General features: G+C 40.1%; 1 protein-coding gene and 1 long non-coding RNA gene across 4 annotated transcripts in view; both read right to left on the reverse strand.

Annotated features, from left to right (window-relative positions):
- The window catches only part of LOC137243756 (uncharacterized), a 170,316-nt gene that overhangs the window by 132,204 nt on the left and 10,770 nt on the right, over positions 1 to 27,342 (reverse strand). The gene's annotated exons all lie outside the window — the stretch shown is intronic.
- LOC137243763 (uncharacterized) lies at positions 19,624 to 26,133 on the reverse strand. 3 transcript variants are annotated; one of them, XR_010950607.1, is made up of 5 exons: positions 25,933 to 26,133; positions 25,725 to 25,867; positions 25,524 to 25,667; positions 20,863 to 21,177; positions 19,624 to 20,803 (listed from the first exon to the last, which is right to left on the reverse strand). It is a non-coding gene; the product is annotated as an uncharacterized lncRNA (long non-coding RNA). The 3 variants fall into 3 exon arrangements; XR_010950606.1 differs by having other exon boundaries at positions 25,725 to 25,877; XR_010950605.1 differs by having other exon boundaries at positions 25,725 to 25,954.

The raw sequence follows: 27,342 nt of genomic DNA on the forward strand, positions 1-27,342 counted from the left end.
AAACCTTCTGAATTAATTGCTTTATCATATCTGGCTTTCATCTTGTCACTCATAATCTTTGTTCGTTGCCTTATCAGATCATGTATTTCTCTTAGCTCTTCTTCCAAATCACTAGTGGATTTCCTGACATTTCTCTCCGCATTGGCATCTATCCCAAACTTCAAATCAGCTGGCAGTCTAAGGTCATTGCCAAAAATTACTTTTGCAGGGGTTTGGCCCGTTGTCTCATGCACTGCTGATCGGTAAGCCATCAAGAATAATGGTATGCGGGTATCCCATTCTTTATGGTACTTGTCCACTACTTTCCTTAAGTGCTCCTCCAATGTTCTATTGAATCGTTCTACCATACCATCGGATTGAGGATGCAATGCAGTTGTCCGTGTTTTTCGAATGCCCAATGACTTACACATTTCCTGGAACACATAACACGTGACAGATCTGCATCTTCTAGCTGACACTTTCTTAGTTGTTCCTTGTCCCATTCATCTGTACATGTTATATTCATTAGCCGGACATCTATAATGTCTTCTTTAGCCTCGGCTTTTGAACAGTGCTTGCATTCCAGACTACATGGTCTTCCTGACATTGCATCAGCATTTCCATGGGTACTACCTTTTCGATGCTCAATGGAAAAGTCATAGCTTTGTAGTCGCTCGATCCACCGTGCCAATTGTCCTTCCGGATTACGGAACTGCAGAAGCCATTTCAACGCTGCGTGATCTGTCCTGACACGGAATCGATTGCCGTAGAGGTATTTGTGAAAATGTTTAATGCACTCTACCAATGCCAACAGCTCTCTCCGCGTAACACAGTAGTTCCTCTCTGGTTTTCCAATCGAACGGCTGTAATATGCAACTACCTTCTCCTGTCCATCGACCAGTTGTGATAAAACGCCTCCTATAGCATATCCACTCGCATCTGTATCTAGAATAAATGTTGCTCCTGGAATCGGATATGCTAACATTGGGGCAGTGCACAAACGCTCCTTCAATGTTTGGAAAGCCACTTCTTGCTCCTTCTTCCATTCAAAAGCTTTGTTTTTTCTTGTAAGCTCATGGAGGCTATGGGCTACGCTGGAAAAATTTGGTACAAATCGGCGGTAATATGTGCACAGCCCAAGAAAACTTCTCAATTCATGTAGGTTCTGTGGTCTTGGCCAATCCTTTACAGCCTCTATTTTTTCGTTCGCAGTGCAGATGCCCTCTGTCGTTACCTTGTGACCCAAATAATTGACTTCCTTTTTAAACGGCGCACACTTTTTGGGACTTAACTTCAGACCAGCGCCAGCTATTCTCTGGAAAACTTCCTCCAAGTTCTTAAGATGTTCATCAAAGTTCTTGCCAAAACGATGATGTCGTCCAGGTACACCAAGCATGTTTTCCAATGTAGTCCTTTCAGTACCTGGTCCATGAGTCTCTCAAAAGTAGCTGGTGCATTACAAAGTCCAAAAGGCATCACTGTAAATTGCCAAAGACCATCACCGACACTGAAGGCTGTTTTCTCTTTATCTTCCTCCTTCACCTCCACTTGCCAGTAGCCGCTTTTCAAGTCCAGCGTGGAAAACCATTTCGTACCAGATAGCGAGTCCAGAGTGTCGTCAATTCTTGGCAATGGGTAGCTATCCTTTTTCGTTACGTCATTCAACTTCCGGTAGTCCACGCAAAACCTCATTTTTCCATCCTTCTTTTTTACAAGTACTACCGGTGAGCTCCATGGACTAGCTGATGGTTCGATGACGCCGCTGTCGCTCATTTCTTGAATGATTTCACTCACAACTTCCCGCTTCGCCAGTGGAACACTACGTGGAGCTTGACGGATCGGCCTCGCATCTCCAGTGTCAATTTGATGTTTCACAACGTTGGTGCGGCCTGGTTTAGAATCATCCTGGTCAAATATGTTCGCGTACTTTAGGAGCAGTTGTTTTGCCTTACTCTGATATGCTTCCTCTAGCCCCTGCATCCATGCCGTGATGTCATTTGAAAGATCAGTATTACTAGCTCTCTTTGCATCTTCCCAAAATAGCTCCTTTAGTCAGTTTGAGCGGTGACTTGAACTCATTGAGTACTCTTACCGGAATACGTCCATCTTGTTTTGTCATAGCCAGGGTTTTTCCTACAAGTATGTTTAGTGCTGATTTGTTTGCTGCTTCGACAACCCACAATTTGTTTGTCCCACAATCTCCATTAACCTTTGCCCAGATGACAGTTTCGGATTTTGGTGGTATTTGCTGACTCTCTTCCACCAGCACTCGTTTACTGCTGTAGCCTCTCTCGTAGCCGAAATTAAGTGGTACATCCATGTTTTTATATCGCATCGTCTTGCTTTGCATGTCGATCTTGATGCCCTGGTCGATTAAGAAGTCCACTCCTATTATGATTTCATCAACAATTTCTGCCACTATAAAATTGTGTACTACCGTGACGTTCCCAATTGCGACTTCACATTCTACTTCTCCAATTACCTGGGTGTCTTCTCCCGTGGCTGTACGTAATCTTGCTCCAAGCAATGGTCTTATCTTTTTGTTGACTAAATCCGCTCGAATGATGGAATGAGATGCACCCGTATCTACAGTCAGTAACCGTTCCTTTCCGTCCACATGTCCTCCAACAGTAAGATTGCTCGATCTTCTTCCAATCTGCGAGATAGAGATTATGGGGCATTCAATTGCGGGAGCCAGCTGTCGCCCCTTGCGGCTGACTCGATTTAGTTTAACGATTGGGTGGTCTTGGATATTTGCTCATCACCTTCCGCTCTGCGTTTACGACCACCCACATTGTTGGAGCTATTGGGACCGCTGCTGCAATGTCGTGCAATATGACCTGGGTTGCCGCACTTGAAACATTTAATAACTCTGGCATTTTTCTGTTGTGATCCCTCCAGTGCTTCCAAAATACTGTCTACCCAATCTGGTCTTTCCACTTCTACACGATGACCTTTGTATGCTGGTTTACTCAATAGTGAGGCCGTTTCCTGAGTCAATGCATGTGCTACCGTTTCAGCAAATGTCAGCTTTGGGTTTGCGTATGTAGCTCGCTTCGTTTCCACGTCCCGTATGCCATTTATGAAACTCTGGATTTTTACCCTTTCAGTGTATTCCACGGGTGCGTCCGCATTTGCAAGATGAGCCAATCTTTCAATATCTGAAGCAAACTCCTGCAATGTCTCATTTGCTTTTTGGTAGCGGTTTTGCAACTCAATTTGGAATATCTGTTTTCTATATTCGCTTCCGTAACGTCTCTCTAAAGCGCTCATCAATGTTTCGTAATGGTTCCGCTCGTACTCTGGGATGGTCTGTAAGATTTCCGCGGCAGGCCCTTTCAGTGCCACGAACAGAGCTGCATCTTTATCTTCAGCATTCCATTGGTTCACTGCTGCGGTCTTCTCAAACTGTAGCTTAAAGACCTGAAAAGGAACAGAACCGTCAAAGTATGGTGTCTTTACCTTTGGATTACTCGCTGAAACAGCTGGGCGATTTAGTTGTAACTGCTCCATACGACCTTTTAAATCATTTACTTCTGCCTGAAATTGAGCCATTTTTGCATCCTGCACTTCCAGTTTTGATGATACCTGTTCCAAAATTTCTGCCGACATTTCAGATATACGTGCCTCTTGCGCTTCCAATTGAGATGCCATATATGTCTTTTGGTCTTCCAGTTGAGATGACACTTGCGACGTCATTTCTGAAATACGTGCCTCCTGTGATTCTAGTTGGGATGCCATATATTTCTTCTGTGACTCCAGTTGGGATCTTATATTTGTCTTTTGTTCTTCCAGTTGGGATGTTATATTTGTCTTTTGTTCTTCCAGTTGGGATGTTATATTTGTCTTTTTTTCTTCCAGTTGGGATGTTATATTTGTCTTTTGTTCTTCCAGTTGTGATGACATGTTGGTGGATATTTGTGATGAAATTTCGGACAATTGTGCCGATATTGCAGCCAATATCATGTTCAAGTCTGTGTTTGTAACTGTCTGCGATGTTTCGTTTTTCTCTTCAATTTTTGTTGTTGTTTCGTCCCCATCAGGATAAAAGACAAACTCGTCCACTTCAATTCCTTGCGACTCCATTACCTCTCGTAGCCGTGCTTGAAGTTCGATCTTATTGCCGGTTGTATTTAATCCACGGTTCTCCAACTCCTTTTTCAGTTGCTGGATCTTCAATTCACTGAACTTTGCCATGTCCAAGTTGTATTCCCAATCTTCGGAATTTATTCAACAATTCCTCTTCTGACACCAATTGTAACGATTTTACTTGCAAATCCTCTTATTTGCAATCCTCTGCTAAGTTCGAATCACTAAACTGTTGAATAAATAACTCCAATATTGAATAATGGAAAAATGGCCTTTATTAAAGTACTTCACAATAACACTTATACTTTGCTACCCGCTGGCTTAATAACCAAACTGATTGATAACTCAAATTAAACTCTACTATTGGCCGCCAGATCGCGTGCTTAATCAATAACTGATTGATTGCTCAACTCAAACTGAATTACTTCTTACTCGCTTGCCCAGCTTTTATAGTTTACGCTGCATACTTCTAGGCTCTTCGATTTCCAGAACTTACTAGTTGTTTCGGCTACAAAATCGCCAGCCACAACTACGTGCACAAATTATTGCTCTCTCTTGTGACAACTCAGATAAGATATATGCATGTGTTTGTGCATTGCCGCTCCGCTGCTCGTATACGTACATATGTGTAGACGCAATTATTTATTCGTTTATGTAGATACATAAAGATTGAATTATTGATGTGAATGTTTGTAGTTTACAGTCTCTCGCGCGCACATAGGCATATAAGTAAATGCATCTGTGTGTGACATCTCTCTGGGCTGCCTTATATATGTGTATACTTGATTTGATTATTAACGTAAATACTGCTTGGCATGGCCTTAGCATCGCCTTAGTGATGGGATAATTTAGTGATGCTAATATCCGTGACAATATATTATAATTAATTAAAAAGCTGGTACAGGGAGGATTGGAAACACGTCCTTTCCAACCGTCCGATAAGAGTGGCTCATTCTACTGAGCTGCTAGCTTTTGGGTTGACCGGAATCAAATGCATTCCGACAGCATACATAATAAAACTGTAATCATACGTCTTGGAGAAGGGCAGGATTGTGAACACGTCCTTCCAACCTCCCAATGAGATGACTCCAAGACTCGCCCGTTGGGACCACCAGTTCCCGTGCTGATCGGAATCTCATGCATTCCGACCCCCAAACGCTAGAAATTCTATTATAATTAAAATGTATTTATAATTTGTAATAATCTAAGTTTTAGGCTTAAAACGCCGTAATAATAAATAATAATAATAATAGATTAAAGTTTTTAATATATTTAACCCGAAAAGTGTTTTATAAATAAATAGGGCTCCACAATAACCTCTTTTCTGAGAGGCCAAATGCACAAGGAACTCAAAGAGATTTCAGATAACTATAATCAGGGGTACCCGAAGATACTTCGCTGTTGCATTCATTGAGAACACAACATTATAACAAGGGATAATTGATTGATGTTACGAAGAAAATTAGACGTGCTACAAAAACAAACAAATGCAGATGACTGTTTAATTCAACAACAACAACACCAAGAACAACAACAACTGTTTAATTCATTATCCGAAGTTCTTGTATGGACGTGCAGTATGAAAAGTGCAAAGTACTGCTAAAACTGATTTCCCCGAGTAGCCCGGGAACGAATTGATGTGACTACGCCTATCCTTCTTTAGCAGCAGGGTCTAGAACCAATTCTCTGTTGAACAGGAAAATAAACGTTTGGTTATCTCCAAGTTGATCATATGCTATTACAGAATATACCCGTTTGCTGCATCCGACCGGTATATCCAACTTTCTCAGATTTTCTGGGCTCAGCAAGGGTATCCTCCTGAATGGTGCATTTGTTGCACGCTGCTGCCTGGCCGCTCACACAACATCATTCTTTAAGAGCCGAGGCTCTGGCGACCCCATATTCCTTATGGATCTACATTTGAAGGCGCTTAGTTAGCTGACATCGCTTATTTAAACGGTTGATTCTGAAGTAAAAACCAAAACAAAATATAGGTTAGGTTGAACTGGCGGGTTCATGACGAGCTCACATAGACTGAATGAGTCCGTAGTGTTACCAGAAGTTTGTTTTAACGACCAAGCTAAAAATCCTATCAACAACCAGGACATGTTATAAAATAACTCCGTGCTCTTGACAAATACCTGAAGCTTCCTAGAACTTAAGCCACTTGCTGCTTCTAGATCTGACAGCCGTCAGCTGGAGTCTTAGCCTGACAAGCGCAGGGCACGAGCACAGAACGTAATCGATCGTTTCCTCCTCCAACCCGCACTTCCTACATCTGCTATCACTGACCAAGCCTAATTTAAAAGCATGTGACGCCAGAAGGCAGTGTCCAGTAAGAATACCCGTCATGAGTCTACAGTCTACAGTTTAATGATAATGAAAATATAAGAACCAGTGTTTATGAATAACATATTTTAATTAATCTCTTACAACAACGTGATCGGTGGCTACATCGCCATGTAGATAGTGTGGTGTTCCACCTTGTATAAACGTAGGTACTGTATGTGCTCAACCGTGCAAATGGACATAAGCAGTAACATTATTCACATAAACATAGCTTGGTATTTATGCAGGCATCAATATAGCATACATTGGTCCAGTTCGGTGTGCACCAGCCACTGGTACAAACACTTTTGAATCCATCGCTTTCATATAGATTGGATGTCCAGCAGTGCTCCGGTTGTGCCAAAATGTAATGGGCTGCTCCGTCTCTTGGTACGGCTGTATAGGTATGTGCGGGTGCAATGTATTACTAGTCTGCTCAAGATCGTATGGTACATAGATGGCTCGAAGACGCCAGAGAGGATTGGAGCCAGAGCCAAAATATCAGTAACTCTAAAAGCACATCCGAGCATTTTCAAGCGGAAGTATTCGCCATAAGTTAGTGCGCTAAGCTGAACTTTCAGCGCTGATACCCCAATGAAACAATTGCCATACTCAGTCAGGCAGTCAGGCCCCACTAAAGGCATTTGCGGCGTTCGAAATAAAGTCAGCACTGGTCCTTCAGTGCGTAGAAAAGCTAAATTATTTAGGAGCACACAACGTAGTACTGTTGCCCTGGGTCCTAGGCCACAGAGGAGTAGAGGGTAATGAGCAGGCGGACTCAGTGTTTAATTTATTGCATCCCTCCCACAAATTGTCATCCTCCCAGCAGATCCTTGCAGCGGGTCTGCGCCATACTCTCCTCTTCCGGGAAGGTATCGACCCCAATTCGGGTCCTTGTCCTGACCCCGTTCCTGAGAAATGAGTTTGCTGCGTTTGCCGGAAAAGAATCTTTTTAGGACGGTCATATATATAAGGGCTGTTATGGAATCGCATCTACAACGGAGCAGTAAGGAAGGCGGTCGGCATGATGTGTTGGTGCACAGTGGCTAGTCATTGTCGGCTGGGGCGGGTCCTTGCCAACCTTACTGTTCCTTCGCCATAAGCAGAAAAAAGTTCCTATCATGCCTATCAAAACGAGCAGCTGTCAAATTCAAAAAACCTGGCAGAAGCGCAGAGACCGACTCAAAACGCTTATCAATACAAAATAAAACAACATCCGGCTGAACCGGATGTCACGGACAGACCGTTACCATTCAAAAATTTAAATTCAAATTCAAAAAAAATAAAAAAAACTGACGCAAGAAAAATTTACCGAACCGGACATGACCGGTTACTACTCTGAAATCAAATATCAAAAAGCTGATAAGTAAAATAACAAAAGCTGAAAGGAAAATAAAAAGGCCGAATATACAGAGGGGCGCCGCGGGTGTTGTTGCGACGCCCGGTGCTTGTCCCACCCTCAAATAACCATGGCCACCGACGCACCTAAATTTCGGTGGCCCCTTACCTGTATACCCTACGTGCCTTCTAAAAGAATGAATATGCCAACATTCCCATTTTTAATTACAATTTTTATTTATAATCCATCATTTAAAAAAAATTAATATGTAGATGTATATACTGATCAATCCTGAGTTTTATCTAAATTTGCTTTCTTCAAAATAAGTTGTACGCATTAAGTTACAGAGGAAACGGTGAATAAAATGCTTGTTTAAGAAGTAAAAGAAATAATTTCGAACAAAGAAATTGTACATAAGTATCTAATTGACATAATTCATTACGATCCCGGTATTAAGAAACATGAATAGTAAATATTACTTTGTAAAGCCAAAGCAATAATTCCTTTTAGGGGCTTTAAACGTTTTTAGATGGTTCTAAAATAAGTTTGGTTGCAAGTTTATTGCAGCTTATCAAATAAATGATCCTTCTTTTACTAATAAAAGGTGTTTAATATCTTCGACTGCTATTCTTTTGTTCGCAGCTGTATGTACATATAACATTTTTTTTGTTGTAAAAAAAAATTATACAGGAAGTTGTATTCCTTCTTATTATAACTAAGTTTGATAACATTGTTGCGGTTGTTGCTCTGGTTTACAGGTCATTTGCTGAAAATAATGTGGAATTCATCTAAATGCTCTTTCGAATCTATTTCCATACTGCTGAATAGATTTTAATTTCATAGGTATGCTTGTACATAGCAAATAACGTGGAAACCAAGCGAAGCACACTGGAGTAAAAAAAAATACCTTAAGAAAAATGTAGTTATTTGGCTCAAAATTCCTATAGTAAATCGTAGACCGCCTTACAGAGTTTGCAGACTTCTTAACATTTACATTTTCTTATTTCTAACTTAGAATGTTCCTTTTGTTAGGATTTAATTAGATTTTCTTATTTCATATCTATTTTAAATTATAGTTTTCCAAACTTCAAATTTACTTTTGGATTGTATTTAGTAAAAATTTTTAATTTTTTTTTCTAAGTTCCAATTTATGATAATTGCATTCGATTGTATCCAATTACGTTAATTATACTTGTCTCATATCAGCAAGTTCAATTGTATTAAATTCATTTCATTTGTCTTATCTCGAGTCTATGGAAATCTGATTGCCACACCAATGGATATGGTCGGTAAAACTCTCGTAACAATTTAATAAGCTTTTATAGCTTTAGTCTTCGTTGACACATACTAACTTGTGCCGTGTGATCATATAGAGAAAAATTATTTATGAACTTTCAGGTGACGTTTCAGTCGCAACAGCATAGTGGAGCAGTAAAAAAAATATTTCAAAAAAAATTATAGAAAGAGTTTATTTGTTCCTGATCACCAAGACGTAGATCCTCTATTTCTTGTTGCGACTAGATTCTAATTTCTCGCGGAAAGGCATATGTCGCTAATGTGTAATGCATTACCCATCCGCATGGCTTTCGCATGTATGTATATAAAAAAAAATATGGTTCCGAGTGACACATTCAAAAATGTAAGGTACTATATGTACTAGTGACACTAATCTGTAACTTGACTGGAATAAAATTATTTGCAGAACTCAAACTTTTATAATTTAGGTTTTCTATTTCTTGGCTATGTTGACCTTTCACAAGCTTTACAGAACAATGTTTCTTACTCGCAAGATTACAGAACGGGTTTTACATTGCACTTATCCGACGGGTCAACAGAGTTAAGAGCACCAAAGTGTCCGAATTCATATACCGTATGTTCGAATCGAGTTACAGAAAGGGGTCTTTAGGTTCATTAAGCGTGCTTGGAATGAATTACAAAAATTTGAAACGATAATCTGTAAGTGACGAATTTTATCACTTCATATAGATACATAATATAATTTCACCGAGTTGGAACGGACTCACCCAGTTTCAAACGTTGTTGTTGTAGTTGGTGTTGGTACTGTTGGTGGTTGTTGCGTTCTGGTCCGAGGTGATCGAGTGAACCTGGTGGCAATAGACTTCGTGATGACCTTTACGAACTTGATGACTTGGTGCTAATTTTGACGTTCGTTGGGTTACGCTGCCGCGTGCTGCTGCCGTTTCTCAATTGTCCTTATGTTATTTGCTTCATATATGGGTGTTTTATGCTTGGTGGCGATAATATGATATTGTTACCGGAGACTGATCTTTTCCACTGCTTTCAACAATTCACCCGAGCGTGTGGGAATCGATGTATTACCCCAGTCCAAGAAAAGTGCTGTAACCTTTTTAAATTTTCTCCACACAATTGAGTGTTGTTAGATTCAGTCACACATAAATTAGCAGCATTTTTTTGTTTGTGCTTTTCGTTAAAACTTCATTTTCGGCCATCAGCGTATGAACTTAATTGATAAGCGACTTTCTTGTCGCTGTTCTACAAAATTTTTTTATAATAATCGAAGTGTATTATGTGCAATACAAATAGCGGGAAAACAATCGCTTATTGTTGTCCAATTTTGGGAGTTTTTCTTTTTTCCTTTTGCTCCAATCTAGCTGAACTTTCATGGCCGGAACCTCGTGCTAAAAGACCAAATTTTTCTTCCTTTTTCTTTTTCCTCGTGCCTATCTGCTGGCAAAAAAAACTCCATCCATTTTCTTGTGCTCGTGATGGCAGGTCTGTGTGTTCCCTTCTTTTTTGATATTTTCCATCGCAACCTTTGCCACATCGCTAGGTGTGTTCCCGTGAACACGCTCCCAAGGGGATCGCAGCCATATACCGTAGCAGCAGACCGTAACAAACCTGCTTCGCTTAGAAGGCCCGACGATGGAGCGAACAGGAAACCGGATCCGCTGTGGGAAGCCACTGCCAGGGGCCTCCAATGCCAATCAACGTGGGGCACGACTCACCCCTGAGATAAGAGTCTCAAAGCCCTACTACGAAGCTAGCCGGGCAACAGGTCCATCAAAAAAATTTAAGTCAAATTTGGGAATTAATTCTGTTTCCTAGTTTAAAAGGGCTTTGCGGCAATTAGACATTTGTTATGGAGAACTCGTCAAAACTCCGAAAGATGATTCCTAGTGGTTATCGCTCCCACCGGAATGCAAAAAAAAAAGGTGTAGACATTTTGATCTGGAGAACTCGTCCAAACTCCGAAAGGCTAGTGGTTATCGCCCCCACAGAAGGCCAAAACAAAAAAAAAAGTGTAGACATTTTGATATGGAGAACTCGTCCAAACTCCGAAAGGCTAGTGGTTATCGCCCCCACAGAAGGCCAAAAAAAAATATTTGGGTAGTCAATGGGAACACTGACATCCCATTCCCCGAAGGCACTCGGGCTCCTAAAAAAAATGAAAAAAAAACACAAACTCATTCATTCTTGTCCCTAGTGCTCCCAACCGCCACGCATAAGGGGGTCTTAAGGACCTGCCTCTGGGACTGGTTGGGGCCACTAGGGTCAATGTCCTACACACACAGGTTAGTCCCAACACACCCAGCCGCAACGCAGAGGCGGTCTCTGGGGACGCGCTAGTGGGACTGGCTGGGGGTGCTGAGGCCTCCCGTCCATTCACCCTGGACACCCCTCCTGCCTCCGCCGCTATGGGTGGAGCGGCTTCAAGGGCCACTCCCCAGACTGGTGGGACAGGGAAGGGTGTCACTTTGAATCCCAGCTCAACCCGTCACAATCCAGGTGGTATTCTATGGTACCACCTGAGACGTGGGATGAGCTGGGGTCCTCATAATACACACACCCACTCTCACACCGGACAACACAAATTCGGCAGATAAAAGAAAAAAATTTAACATTACAAAAAAAAATGAAACCCAATTAGCGGACATATATATACCAAAGCCGACTAACGGACAAAACATCCGGAAACATAAAAACCCAATTACAAAAAAAAATAAAGTGCGTGCAGCACTGCCTCAACGGGTGAAAAAAAATAAAAAAAAAATCCGGAGACTGACGTGAAGTCCCGTGACCCCTTTGGCCACTGCCCCCGATGACCAGCCCGGACAACCTGATCCGTCCAACCATCCCACCGCAACGTAGGTGGCAGCTCTGTGGCTGCTCACTCGGACTGGTGGGATGGTCAACTTCACGGGTTGACCCGACTGACCCCCGCGGCCAGCGCCTCAGTTGCCGCGTTGGGCGCCATCTGTTATGGCGCCCTCAGCAACTATCAACGATGATCACTCTGGACAACTTGATCCGTCCAACCATCCCACCGCAACGCAGGTGGCTGCTCCTGCGGCTGCTCACCTCGGACTGGTGGGATGGTCAACTTCACAAGTTGACCCAGAATGACCAGCGCGACAGCGCCTCGGGCACCAAATCACGTTGGGCGCCATCTGTTATGGAAACGCATCTACGATGGAAGCAGTAAGGAAGGCGGTCGGCATGATGTGTTGGTGCACAGTGGCTAGTCATTGTCGGCTGGGGCGGGTCCTTGCCAACCTTACTGTTCCTGCGCCATAAGCAGAAAAATGTTCCTATCATGCCTATCAAAACGAGCAGCTGTCAAATTCAAAAAACCTGGCAGAAGCGCAGAGACCGACTCAAAACGCTTATCAATACAAAATAAAACAACATCCGGCTGAACCGGATGTCACGGACAGACCGTTACCATTCAAAAATTTAAATTCAAATTCAAAAAAAATAAAAAAAACTGACGCAAGAAAAATTTACCGAACCGGACATGACCGGTTACTACTCTGAAATCAAATATCAAAAAGCTGATAAGTAAAATAACAAAAACTGAAAGGAAAATAAAAAGGCCGAATATACAGAGGGGCGCCGCGGGTGTTGTTGCGACGCCCGGTGCTTGTCCCACCCTCAAATAACCATGGCCACCGACGCACCTAAATTTCGGTGGCCCCTTACCTGTATACCCTACGTGCCTTCTAAAAGAATGAATATGCCAACATTCCCATTTTTAATTACAATTTTTATTTATAATCCATCATTTAAAAAAAATTAATATGTAGATGTATATACTGATCAATCCTGAGTTTTATCTAAATTTGCTTTCTTCAAAATAAGTTGTACGCATTAAGTTACAGAGGAAACGGTGAATAAAATGCTTGTTTAAGAAGTAAAAGAAATAATTTCGAACAAAGAAATTGTACATAAGTATCTAATTGACATAATTCATTACGATCCCGGTATTAAGAAACATGAATAGTAAATATTACTTTGTAAAGCCAAAGCAATAATTCCTTTTAGGGGCTTTAAACGTTTTTAGATGGTTCTAAAATAAGTTTGGTTGCAAGTTTATTGCAGCTTATCAAATAAATGATCCTTCTTTTACTAATAAAAGGTGTTTAATATCTTCGACTGCTATTCTTTTGTTCGCAGCTGTATGTACATATAACATTTTTTTTGTTGTAAAAAAAAATTATACAGGAAGTTGTATTCCTTCTTATTATAACTAAGTTTGATAACATTGTTGCGGTTGTTGCTCTGGTTTACAGGTCATTTGCTGAAAATAATGTGGAATTCATCTAAATGCTCTTTCGAATCTATTTCCATACTGCTGAATAGATTTTAATTTAATAGGTATGCTTGTACATAGCAAATAACGTGGAAACCAAGCGAAGCACACTGGAGTAAAAAAAAATACCTTAAGAAAAATGTAGTTATTTGGCTCAAAATTCCTATAGTAAATCGTAGACCGCCTTACAGAGTTTGCAGACTTCTTAACATTTACATTTTCTTATTTCTAACTTAGAATGTTCCTTTTGTTAGGATTTAATTAGATTTTCTTATTTCATATCTATTTTAAATTATAGTTTTCCAAACTTCAAATTTACTTTTGGATTGTATTTAGTAAAAATTTTTAATTTTTTTTTCTAAGTTCCAATTTATGATAATTGCATTCGATTGTATCCAATTACGTTAATTATACTTGTCTCATATCAGCAAGTTCAATTGTATTAAATTCATTTCATTTGTCTTATCTCGAGTCTATGGAAATCTGATTGCCACACCAATGGATATGGTCGGTAAAACTCTCGTAACAATTTAATAAGCTTTTATAGCTTTAGTCTTCGTTGACACATACTAACTTGTGCCGTGTGATCATATAGAGAAAAATTATTTATGAACTTTCAGGTGACGTTTCAGTCGCAACAGCATAGTGGAGCAGTAAAAAAAATATTTCAAAAAAAATTATAGAAAGAGTTTATTTGTTCCTGATCACCAAGACGTAGATCCTCTATTTCTTGTTGCGACTAGATTCTAATTTCTCGCGGAAAGGCATATGTCGCTAATGTGTAATGCATTACCCATCCGCATGGCTTTCGCATGTATGTATATAAAAAAAAATATGGTTCCGAGTGACACATTCAAAAATGTAAGGTACTATATGTACTAGTGACACTAATCTGTAACTTGACTGGAATAAAATTATTTGCAGAACTCAAACTTTTATAATTTAGGTTTTCTATTTCTTGGCTATGTTGACCTTTCACAAGCTTTACAGAACAATGTTTCTTACTCGCAAGATTACAGAACGGGTTTTACATTGCACTTATCCGACGGGTCAACAGAGTTAAGAGCACCAAAGTGTCCGAATTCATATACCGTATGTTCGAATCGAGTTACAGAAAGGGGTCTTTAGGTTCATTAAGCGTGCTTGGAATGAATTACAAAAATTTGAAACGATAATCTGTAAGTGACGAATTTTATCACTTCATATAGATACATAATATAATTTCACCGAGTTGGAACGGACTCACCCAGTTTCAAACGTTGTTGTTGTAGTTGGTGTTGGTACTGTTGGTGGTTGTTGCGTTCTGGTCCGAGGTGATCGAGTGAACCTGGTGGCAATAGACTTCGTGATGACCTTTACGAACTTGATGACTTGGTGCTAATTTTGACGTTCGTTGGGTTACGCTGCCGCGTGCTGCTGCCGTTTCTCAATTGTCCTTATGTTATTTGCTTCATATATGGGTGTTTTATGCTTGGTGGCGATAATATGATATTGTTACCGGAGACTGATCTTTTCCACTGCTTTCAACAATTCACCCGAGCGTGTGGGAATCGATGTATTACCCCAGTCCAAGAAAAGTGCTGTAACCTTTTTAAATTTTCTCCACACAATTGAGTGTTGTTAGATTCAGTCACACATAAATTAGCAGCATTTTTTTGTTTGTGCTTTTCGTTAAAACTTCATTTTCGGCCATCAGCGTATGAACTTAATTGATAAGCGACTTTCTTGTCGCTGTTCTACAAAATTTTTTTATAATAATCGAAGTGTATTATGTGCAATACAAATAGCGGGAAAACAATCGCTTATTGTTGTCCAATTTTGGGAGTTTTTCTTTTTTCCTTTTGCTCCAATCTAGCTGAACTTTCATGGCCGGAACCTCGTGCTAAAAGACCAAATTTTTCTTCCTTTTTCTTTTTCCTCGTGCCTATCTGCTGGCAAAAAAAACTCCATCCATTTTCTTGTGCTCGTGATGGCAGGTCTGTGTGTTCCCTTCTTTTTTGATATTTTCCATCGCAACCTTTGCCACATCGCTAGGTGTGTTCCCGTGAACACGCTCCCAAGGGGATCGCAGCCATATACCGTAGCAGCAGACCGTAACAGGGCCTGAAATATTTCAATGAACTTCCTAATCACATAAAAAGTAGTAGTAACTTCAATACTTTTAAAAAAAGTTTATTGGGGCATTGTAAAACCCTTCCAATAAGATAAAGTTTTTCTCCTCTTATTTTTTACATGATATATCCGATACTGGAGCGCGAAAAGGGAATGGTAATTTTGGAAGCAGCAAAATACAATGCATCCGGCCCTAAGGAAAAGAAAAGCGGTCGCCACCTGTAACTCCAGACAGTTCCAACAACTAATTTCGCTGGAATTCGGTATTTCCAGCCGATATTTACTATTAAAGTCGCATAATCATTATTCTTTTTAATTCTATTACAATAATCTTTGCTTTTTACTTGCCACAATGATGGCAAAGATTTATACATTTCAATAAATTCACTCAGAAATTTTTTATTGTCCATTTTACTTTTCCGCGCACGTCTGTTCCGTTCAGAAATTACTACGATTATGAGCTATTTCGCCATACACGCCCGAACAGTTCGCGCAAATGTTCGCCAAAAATTAAAATATTGCGCGAACTGGCAAACACCACCATATACGATAGAAAAGGTCGCAGAAACATGACATAACGGGAATGATCGCGGAAATGTTCGTGTCGTGTATTTGGCGCTTTAGAGGCACCAATAATCGATTGCATTGATTCTCATAAGGTTGGTCGAATCAGCTGTTAAAAGGTTACCGATAAAGCACCAATAGGGCCGTTCCATTGGTTTATCGAGCTCTGGCTCTGGCTCAAATCTCATTGGAACGATCTGGATCAACTTTATGAGAGCTGGCAGCACTAATATAAAAGATCTGTTTTGTAGAAAATAAGAAGAACCGTACACAAAATTTTAAGATACTGGTAGAATTATTAACATTTAAATAGTTTCGCACGTAAGCAAACTATTTATTTTCCTTACATCGTCTTCAAGTTGTTTACTCTTTCAGTGTTTTTGCTTTTAAATATGGCGAGATCTTTTATGTATACACAAATGTACGCGTACTTAGTTCAGTGCTACAACGGCTCAACTATCCCTACAAGAATACTGACTATCATATGACTATCATCTGATTGTCAGCAATGTCAACCTAACTATCAGCGCCTCATACAAACTTTCTATCACAAACTTAAGGGGACTTGCGCAAATGTGATGTAAACAACTGTGTACGTGTGAGTTTTTGTCTCCTTCTTATACACCAACATCGCCTACTGATTAAGTATATAGCCGTACTGCTCACTCTCATTCCGTTTCCTGGATCAGTGCTGACACTCTAACTATCAAAATGTGTCATAAATGATAGTTTACTGTAGATATCAGGTTTGACTGTTATACTATCATAAATGACCATTGTTATATTCCGCCAAAAATGAAACAATGCTTTTTGCTTTTTATTTTCTTTATTTCATTACGTTTTTAAATTTGTACATGATAAAAGCATACGTGTTTCTTATTTGTTTAAAATAAATAGTTTTATAAGAATTCGAGTTCAGAATGTTCAATTTAAATTCAGAAAATAAGAAAACAATAGAGAAGCGCTTTCCTCATGCGGAAACACATTTAAAAATGAATCACCACTAACCACTATTATTTTCCGCGTATCAATTTTTTTAGTGCGCCCCATACATTCAGACAGCTTTTGGTATTTTTTAATATTATTTTCTTTTAGCATGAAGCTTTGAAATGCTCTCCTTTTCATTTTTTAAACTTATTTTTTATATGGTTTTCGTCGGTTGAAAATGGCGGAATTTAAAAAATAACAAAACAACCGTGATAATCATTTGATTGCCATATGACAGTCAGTAGTGACACCATGATTAAATCGGATAAACTGTTCTCGCATACATAAAATTCCGTTGAGAATTATGTATCTGTCCCACATGCATAATGGTATCTACTGTATGTTCTTTTGTTCTCTACCAGGTGTCCGAAGCTTTCCCAGTTTGAGTCCTTTTTCATGATTATAGGCTGTCGTTGGGAACATGGGGACATGCGTGAGCGATCAAAGGAACATACATAAATTTGAGTATCAATGTTTACGTCATCGCAGGATCAGCATTGTCAATTACAAGTGTGAGTGTATTAGTAAAACTATCAGCTTTTCTTGTAGGGTATATGGTAGGCTCATCTCACCAGCTGATTTCATTTTTTTCATTTCACTGGAGTAGGGATTGTCAGAAGGAGATGGCAAACTTAAAAAGAAACCAACGAATTTTCAACATTTTCTTACTACTTACAAATGCTACTAAGTTTTATGTTTTCATTCTATTCCATTCGTCTAACACCAACACGCTAATTTTGGCAATGTGAACAAAGGTATGTTATTGCTGTAGAGATGAGCCAACCATATAGTTGAGCCATGAGTGCTACCAACTCAAAATTGGTTAGCTGTCAAAAAATCTAATACAGAAAACGAAACGAACAGAACTGCTATACGGATCAGAAATTGAACCAGATAAATATCAAGATCACAACGTTGTTGTTGCATTTGCATGTTAAATTTCTGTCCGTATCTCGCTCAAGTCTCAATGGAACGTAACTAATGTCTCCAGCTTTAAGCTGCCAAACTATATACTAAACAATGGTGCTAATTTTCACTGTAATTAATAAACAGCTGATCACCCTGAATCTTTTCATTCGTCCATGTCAACTTATCAACAATTGTTTACTATATAGTTTGGCAGCTTAAATAGAGGTTATGTTGCGAATAGAGTGGAAGGCAGTGGTCTAGGCAGTCGAATGTCATATAATGAAGGAATGGTTTCCGGAGTTTTTTCAAAGTTAAAAAAATGATAAAAGCTTTAATATAAATAAAACTATTGTTTTAATTACAACAGAAACGCCTTATATATTCTATATATATAAATTCATAAGGTTTATCTCGCTTTAAAATGTGAGTTAAATAATCTAAAGTTTTTTTTCTGAAACTGAGTCGAGTACTGTGCTTGTGAATGTGCTAATTTTCACCCATCAGATGTTAGTTGCGCCACTTGGTAAAATTTACAATGTTATCAATCATTGTGAATGAAACTACGTGTGATATCTTATCTGTTAACTGCCTGACAGCATGTTCGATATGGCTACTTCTGAGCGTTTTGACAGGGTGTTCAATATGACGGCGCCTATCTTTAGCGGGTGATAGAAAGATATATAGAATGAGACAGCGATAGTCAATTACAAACCAGGTGATCCAATTACTTTGGAATTTTGACGTCTATGCAGAAGATATCACACTTAGGAAACTATGGAAGCATGATGGAATTATAGAAGGTGGCGCATTGCGCATGTAAACTTTATTTTAAAAGCAATTTTTACGTCATTTTCCTTTAGCTCTTGTTTTTTGTCTCTTTCTTTCATTCGCTGAAGAAGTCAAGAGTAGATGCGCAGAATGAAACAATTTTTCGTGAATGCACAATCTTATGCGTGTGAATTGTGCTATGGAAGATAGGCGCCACCATATTGAACACCCTGTCAAAACGCTAAAAAGTAGCCATATTGAATATCCTGTCCATAGTGTACAAGCATGGTTCAATTATATAGGTTGGCTCATCTCATCAGCTGATTTTATTTATGTCATTGCATGGTCGAAGGGATTGTCAAAAGGAGATGGCAAACTCAAAATGAAACCAACACATTGGCAACATTTTACTTACACATACAAAAACTGCTAAGTTTTATGTTTCCATTCCATACCATTCGCACCAACACCAATACACAGATTTTGACAATTTGAACAGACGTATTTTGTTGCTTTACAGATGAGCCAACCATGTATAGTTGAACCATGGTGTACAAGTACAAGTGTGTTGACTTCTTTCTGACAGACACTCCCCTGCAAAAACGCTCCACGTCATTTTACTAGTCATTTTACGGTCATTGTGACTTTCTGCAGCGGTTATATTCATAGTCACGTTTGCATGGGCGTGATGAACTTTTGTGACCAAATTTTCCGTTTCGTTCCTATTAATGTGATCGTGCATTCCGCTCCCACTTATAGGATGTGAGCATAGCACTGTGCTGCTCACACACGTCACAATGCTCGTCAAATGGCGGTTATTTTTCCGTCATTTCACTCTACATTTTCGAGTCATTTGACAATCAATTTTACTGCGGTTTTACCATTTATATAACCGCCATATAACGTGAATTTTACCTGCAGATTTACTTTACCTGGAGCAGCCATATGAATAAAATATGAACCAAAAAAATTTAATTTTCAATATTTATTATTTTCAATATTATTATATATGTACATGAACTTGGAACTTATATTAATCCAGTTCATATAAAACAGAAGAACTTTAATAATAAATAAACTCGCTTAATTGGTTTTTGTTTTCCAATTGAAATCTCTTCTAAGCGAGCAAAAAATAATTTTAAGCTTCAGAAAAACTCCAATTATTTAAATAATCTACAACTTAAAGCTTAGTAGAAATTCAGATCAAGAATATTCAAAGGTGTCGTGGATCCGATTGCTGTCGTAATTGAAGAACTTAAAAATGTACGACTATTAATTGAGTCAGACTTATTATTGTTCTAAATGTAATCATTCAAGCAATAATTCTGCAACCCAAAGCAGGAGTATTGATTGGTTTCAAATCTAAATCCGAAAGCAATCGTATCACATCCCTTATTATATATGTACGTGATATTGCAACTTAAATTAATACAATTGATATAAAGAAAAGTAAGTACTTTAATAATAACATAAACTCTCTTAATTGGTTTTTGTTTTCCAATTGAAATCTTTTCTAAGCGAGCAGAAAATAATTTTAAGCTTCAGAAAAAACTTCAATTATTTGAATAATCTACAACTTAAAGCTTAGTAGAAATTCAGATTACGTTTACTCTTTTTTCAAATCAAGAATATTCAAAGGTGTCGTGGAATCCGATTGCTGTCGTAATTGATGAACTTAAAAATGTACGACTTGTAATAAAGTCAGATTTATTATTGTTCTAAATCTAATTATTCAAGCAATAATTCTACAACCCTTAGCAGGAGTATTGGTTTCAAATCTAATTCCGACAGCAATCGTATCACATCCCTTATTATATATGTACGTGATATTGCAACTTAAATTAATACTGTTGATATAAAGAAAAGAAAATACTTTAACAATAAATAAACTCTCTTAATTGGTTTTTGTTTTCCAATTGAAATCTTTTCCTGTGCAAGCACATCGCTAACCTGTGTTGGCAAAAGATATGATTATACTGTCTTCGATAGATAGTCGGACGAGCCGCTACTCGGCGAAGTAGAGATTACCGTTGTGTCGGTGGCAGCTGTTACAACAGCAGTTTCTAACTTTACACCATCCGTACAGTGTTATGAATGCTTCACTGCCTTTTCCAATTGCTTGGCGCCAGCAATTTTTGCTGTTTGTAAAGCTTTAGCTGTAATGCAAATATATAGATGGGTTAAAGTGGTTTTCGTATGTTATTCAACAACTCACCCTATACCATCATCACAGCCTCCTCATCGATTTTGAATATGTGTACTGTTTCAGTATTCAGACCCAGTTCGTGCAACCGATTCATTCATATAATGTGGGTATTTGAGCCGTAGACGCAATGGAAGATATTTTGATTCTTTTTGAAGTGTAACATTTGTAAACAGTTGGGTTTCTCTGCTGTCACCATCACCACTAGAGAGCTATTGAAGAAACGCTCGACCAAGATAATATGTGAGATTTACACGCATAGATTTCTTCCACCTTTTGTTGGAGAAAATGCAAAAGCCATATTTACCATCCAATACCGAAATAGAACTGTAGAGGAAGAAACATTTTATAAAATTTAATAAAATCAAAAAATGATAGTTGTGCTAAAATGGGGTAACGTATTGTATGTTAAAGTATAGCGAAGTCTCAGCGGCTTTGTCCTGGTGAAAATTGAGTTTGAATAGGTTTTATTCTTCATTCTTAGAAACATGTACGAAGGTACCTGGTAAGATATTAAAAATCCTCAACGCTTTTTTTGCTATAACTTAAAAAAACTCATATTCAAACTTCTGCTTAACTTCTACATATCAATAGCTACCTTTACCACCAGGAGTCACTATTGCTTCTACGCCTATGCTATTGTTTCCTACATCGATGAACTTTGTAATAAAATAAACAGCTATCTCCCCAATCTCTCCAGTTTTGTCGCCTCGCGAAACCTGATATTTTCATCAACCAAATCATCGGTGACCTTATTTAAAACATGCCAAATGTCGACCATATGGCATTACCCTACCGATTGTCTTACACCCTAAAATTTTGGGTGTGACTTTCGATCAGGATCTACATATTGGAGAGCATGCACTAGCAATTGTAACGAAAATCGTCGTTGGTGTGAGGGCTTAGCCGATCTCCATAGCGCCCGACTATGAGGAGGAGCTGTTTAGGACTGGCATCTGCGCCGTTTCGCCTCATAGGAGGGCGGCGGGATGTCGGTGACCAAGAACTGCCAACCCCCTAATCCAGGGTGTTATACGGACCGTGCCTATTGGACGATTTGTAGCCAGGGGATAAATTCGACTGTATTCGAATGGAGCCTTCCCGATACCGGACCACCTCGGGAAGTATTGATGGCCTTACCACAGTAAGGGGCGCTGCTGTGGCTGACGGTTCTTTCCCCGTATATAATACTGGACCGCTGAGCCCGCCTTGTCGGGCTGGTGGTCGTACGACCAAGGTGAACGACTCATTACCTAATTTTCATAAGGACGATGATAAGAAAAGGACTGAGCCGCAAGCCAAGGACGACAAATACGCATTAAGCATTAAGCGATGCGTCGGACTAGGGGAGCGAGAGTAGTGCTAATTCAATGAACTCCGTGTTGGAGAAGCACACAAATAAAAAGGAGTAGAAGAGTGGAGAAGGGTACGGAGCAAAGAGCTCTCTCGAAGTACCGCGCAGTACTAAGAATTGTACAACGCTTGGGAGCAGTGGTGGACCCAACAGAAGAGGAGATCGAGCGCTTGGCATGGGCTCATGAGGCGGTAGAAGTAGGTCGAAGGCAGTTCAAAAGGTTTGATGCGAGAAACCCTCGGTTCTGCAACCGGTATGAGGAGGAAGAAGCGTGGAATGGCAGAAAGGGTCCAGTTCCAGAGCCGCGACGCAGGGCAGTCCCATAGACAAGACAAGTAGGCCCAAAGCTGTAAGACAGATGGGCCCCAATAGCGAGGTAGCAACTACCTCGAAGGCTGCGAGTCAGAGGGAAGTTCCAGCTATGGAAGTAGGAGATAAGCCAAAGGGAGATAACGCTAAGACTCCGACTTTCTCGGAGGTGCTAGAGGGAGCTAAGACTCCGGCTTTCTCGGAGGTGCCAAAGGGAAATAACACTAAGACGCCGGCTTTTCCCGAGAAAATGAGTGATGTGGCAAAGCAGTCACTGACTGTGGCGCTGGTTGATCGTAGCAGTCCTTTCGAACAGATGACTAGTGAAAGGTGGAGATCTGTAGAAAAGGAGCTTAAGATGATGCGGGAATAACCAAGTAAGCTCCTTCCAACCTTTGTTTCGGGGGATGGTATAATGGTATGAAGATGATAGCGTGCGACAACATCGCGAGCTTGCGGTGGCTGGAGGAAGTGGTTCCAAACCCCTAAAGGCAGGGCTCGAACGCGCGTTTTGAGATGGTGGATAAAGCGCAAATCCCCAAGGTACCAAAAGTTAAGGTATGGATACCATGCGTGATGAAGTCGGAGGATACAATGCGACTTTTTCAGAATCAGAATTCGAACATACCGACACAGGATTGGAAGGTACTTACTGTATCTCGGCCTACGGAGGAAGGTCAGTTATACATCTTCCAAATAAACAAGCAGGCGGAGGATATATTGTACGCGCAGCTTGGAAAAATGTCCTTAGGTACAGGCAAAATTTATATGCGACTCAGGAAAAGAAGTCGCGGGTATTAAAGTCCTAACACGCTGGACGTGGGCGAAGTCGAAAGGACCTCAAAAGCCTAAGGGAAAAAAGACAGGTGGAGGTAGCCCACGTCACTCCGAATGTGTTAGAAGGGGACCAACAGCCAGATGGTGCTGTGAGTCGCACAGAGGAACACCCGGCACAACAGGTACAAGAGTCTGAAGGGGGCTTCGAACACTCTAAACCAAAAGGGCTAGGGGAGGACGACGACGTCCCGATGAAGGCGCTGGAGGGGGACAAGCAGCCCATTGGTGCTGCGAGTCCTACAGATAAACCTCCAACACAGTAAAGTGGCGTCGAGCGAACTCCTCCTCCTAACGCGCTGATCCAGGAGCCGTGGCTTCCATCGGGAGGAAAGGTTTCTGGAATTAGCGCGCGCGGATTTGGCGTTTACTATGCGCAAACGGAAGGCCGGGTGCGAGCTGTAGTAATGGTAAGGAAACAGCTGCATTCATATATGCTGCCTAATTACACTACTGAGGACCTCGTAGTGGTGGCGAAATCGCCGGGCTCAGATGGTACATGTCCGGCCATGCTACAAGTTTCAAGTAGGGCGGTCGTGGGATGGCTTAAAATAATATTCGATGGGTGCATAAACTGAATCACGTACCGCACTCTTGGAGAACTGCTCGTGTAGCTTTCCTACCAAAGGCGGGGAAGATCGGTCACGTGTATCCCAAAGATTATAGACCCAATAGCTTACCATCATTTCTGCTCAAAACCTTTGAGAGGCTGCTAGATGTGTACATAAAGTCCAACGTGGATGAAAAGCTGCTCTCCACAACACAACAGGCGTACACCAAAGGCAAGTCAGTAGACACCGCATTGCATAGGGTGGTAATAGGCATAGAAAAAGCCCTGGAATATAAGGAATATGCTCTAGAAGTCTTCTTAAGCATTGCCGGGGCTTTCTAAATGAGCGATTATTGATGGTCTTCATTACGTTAAAGTACATCCAGCCTTACCCAGATGGATCGACTGCATGTTAAACTGCAGTAAGATTACATCGCAATGGGGATTGTACGCGGCCACGAAATTAGTGGACAGGGGCACTCCGCAGGGAGGGGTGCTATCAGCTCTGCTGTGGACGCTGGTCATTAACCAGCTGCTTAGGGGATTCTACGAGGGACCAGAAAACTTACGGTTTACGCAGATGACGTTGCATATGGTCTTGTTTACAAAGAGGTACAAGGTCCCTAATTGGACCAGGCCTAAGTTAGGAGGGGCGACCCTACGGGAGAAACCTTGCACAAATTATCTAGGAATGATCCTAGACAGTAAGCTGTCATGGAAGCTCAACGTGGAGGAGAGGGTGAGGAAGGCTTCAACGGCACTTTATGCATGTAAAAGAATGCAAAAGAACCGGCATATACGATCAGAAGGAACTCGATGACGATGCCTCAAAACTAACAACCAAAAGCAATAATTATCATTTCACTGACACAAATTTTATAGTTTTTTTTTCGGGATTTGGACACAATGTTGTTGTTGTTTTTGTAGCGATAAGGTTGCTCCCCGAAGGCTTTGGGGAGTGTTATCGATGTGATGGTCCTTTAGCCGGATACAGATCCGGTACGCTCCAGTAACACAGCACCATTAAAGTGCTAGCCCGACTATCTCGGGAACGATTTATGTGGCCACATTAAACCTTCAGGCCATCCCTCCCTATCCACCCCCCCCCCCCCCCCCCCCCAGATCCTTGTCTGTTAGTGAAACAGGATTCGCCGCGGATAAGTGAGGTTTACAATTGGGTTTGGAGAAGCTATATATTGCGCTGGCAACCTGAAGGGTTGCGCTACACAGCCCCTTGAATCTGGTATTTTAGTCGCCTCTTACGACAGGCATACCTACCGCAGATAAATTCTGACCCCTAACCCGCTGGGGGTATTTGGACACAATCTTTTCATTATATTACTTAACAATTTAAAGGCTTCATTCTGTATTGCGAACGATAGCTCAGACGAACGATTCGCCTCCAAACGATATCGTCTAGCAATGGTATTCTCTATCATTTTCGTTCGGTCTTTACCTTTCTAACTAACAGGAAGGCAAAAGTAATTGTCAAGTGATAAGTTGCCATTGTTTAACATAGTGCAAATACACTAGCGATTCGTCTCTGATCCGCATCGAAAGTTCGTTTCGTAATAGAGAATGATGCCCTAAGATTAGACATTTTTTTCAATTTGTATTTTGACTTACCAGCAACAACAGAATCATGTTTAATTGTACAAGCAATTTAGCATCATGTAACGAAGCTCAGTTTCTTCCAAAAATTGTTCAACACTGCCACGTAAAATCAATGTACTTGTTTTAGCATTAACGCAACCTTTAAATAATTATAAACTATAAAAATGAAATTAATGTCAAACCTTGGAAAATGTTGAAACGTTCACCACCAACCTGACGTTCTTCAAAGTAATCACATTGACCCAAAACACTTGAATTAGTATCATTAGCTGTAGTCATAACAGCACCACCACAAGCTTTCATTCTACGTTTCCAATCTTCTTCTGGTACATGAACAGCACAGAACATATCACGATCTGCAAAATACTGTGTATCAACATCACCAATTGGCAATTTAGAAAACACAACATTGGCGCCTTACTTAGCTAGTTTATTCTACAGAATACGCCATTTAGCATCAACAATTTTCTGATACTCTTGGACATTAGAGGACATTGCTGTGGCGGATCATTTTTCCAATAACACTTTGTTGCTCCTTTGATTGGCGCTTCGACATGTACAGCCATGTCAAATTTTAGCATGCATAATTGTAATGCTTTACGTATAGCTTTAATGATGATACGTGCATGCACGTCTTTTTTTTTTTTTTTTTTTTTTTTTTAATGGACGTTGTGGCAGCGCGCTGCCCTCAAGTGGCCCAATGAAACCAGGCTAATCCTGTTCACGCGATCGATTTATACATATATATAATAACTTTTTTTTTTTTTTTTTTATTTTGCCGAGTCTTTGATGGGCAGCGGTTTGTCAAGCGTCACGATCTGAGACTGCTCAGCTACAGAAGAAATTTCATCAGCCAAGCGTAATACTTAAAGAGAACAGAAGCAAACGTATTATACATTAATTTAGAGAGGTGAGAACAATCTTTTTTATAGAAAAAAGGGAGTCCGAGCTATCAAATGTGTTTGAGTGAGAGTTATAATCTTGGCATAAACGCCGAAAAGGTGCATTTTGTTCGAAATTCGTTCTACATTGTTTCAGCAGAAGAGGTCTGAAGTGTCTCGATGTCCGAGAGGGAACGCAAAAGTTCACTTCATTCAGAAGGAATGGGCTCGAAATTGATCCATTTAAAAGTTTTGTCATAAATATCACACCAAGCATTTCCCTTCGACTAGCAAGAGTTGGAAGATTGATAAGCTTTAATCGATTAATATAAGGTGGAAGATTAGTTAAAGAGTCCCATTGGAAATTTCTTAAGGCAAATAGTAAAAATTGTTTTTGTATTGATTCGAGACTGTCTGCATGGACTTGATAACGCGGATTCCAAATTATCGAGCCGTATTCTAATATTGGCCTAACTAATGTTGTAAAAAGTGCTTTAGTTATGTAAGGGTCGTTAAATTCTTTTGACCACCGTTTAACAAATGCAAAAACACCTTTACCTTTATTCACTGTAGCATTAATATGAAGATTGAAACTAAGTTTGGAATCCATCATGACTCCCAAGTCAATAAAATTATTTACAGTTTCTAGACTATAGTTGTTAATTGTATATGAAGCTGGTGGCGAAACTCTCCGAGAAAAACACATGAATTTACATTTTTTGAGATTGAGCGGCATATAATTTACATTGCACCAGGTAACCAAGTGATTTAAATCCATTTGAAGCAAGGAATGTTCCTCAGCCGAGGCACATGATTTGAAAAGTTTTACATCGTCTGCGTACATCAAGATTTTTGAGTATTTAATTGTACCAGATATATCGTTTATGAACAACAAGAACAGAATCAGACCAAGATGGCTGCCCTGAGGAACACCAGAAGAAACATTGATG

The sequence above is a fragment of the Eurosta solidaginis genome, chromosome 3 (assembly GCF_040869045.1).
Source record: "Eurosta solidaginis isolate ZX-2024a chromosome 3, ASM4086904v1, whole genome shotgun sequence".
Lineage (NCBI taxonomy): Eukaryota > Metazoa > Arthropoda > Insecta > Diptera > Tephritidae > Eurosta > Eurosta solidaginis.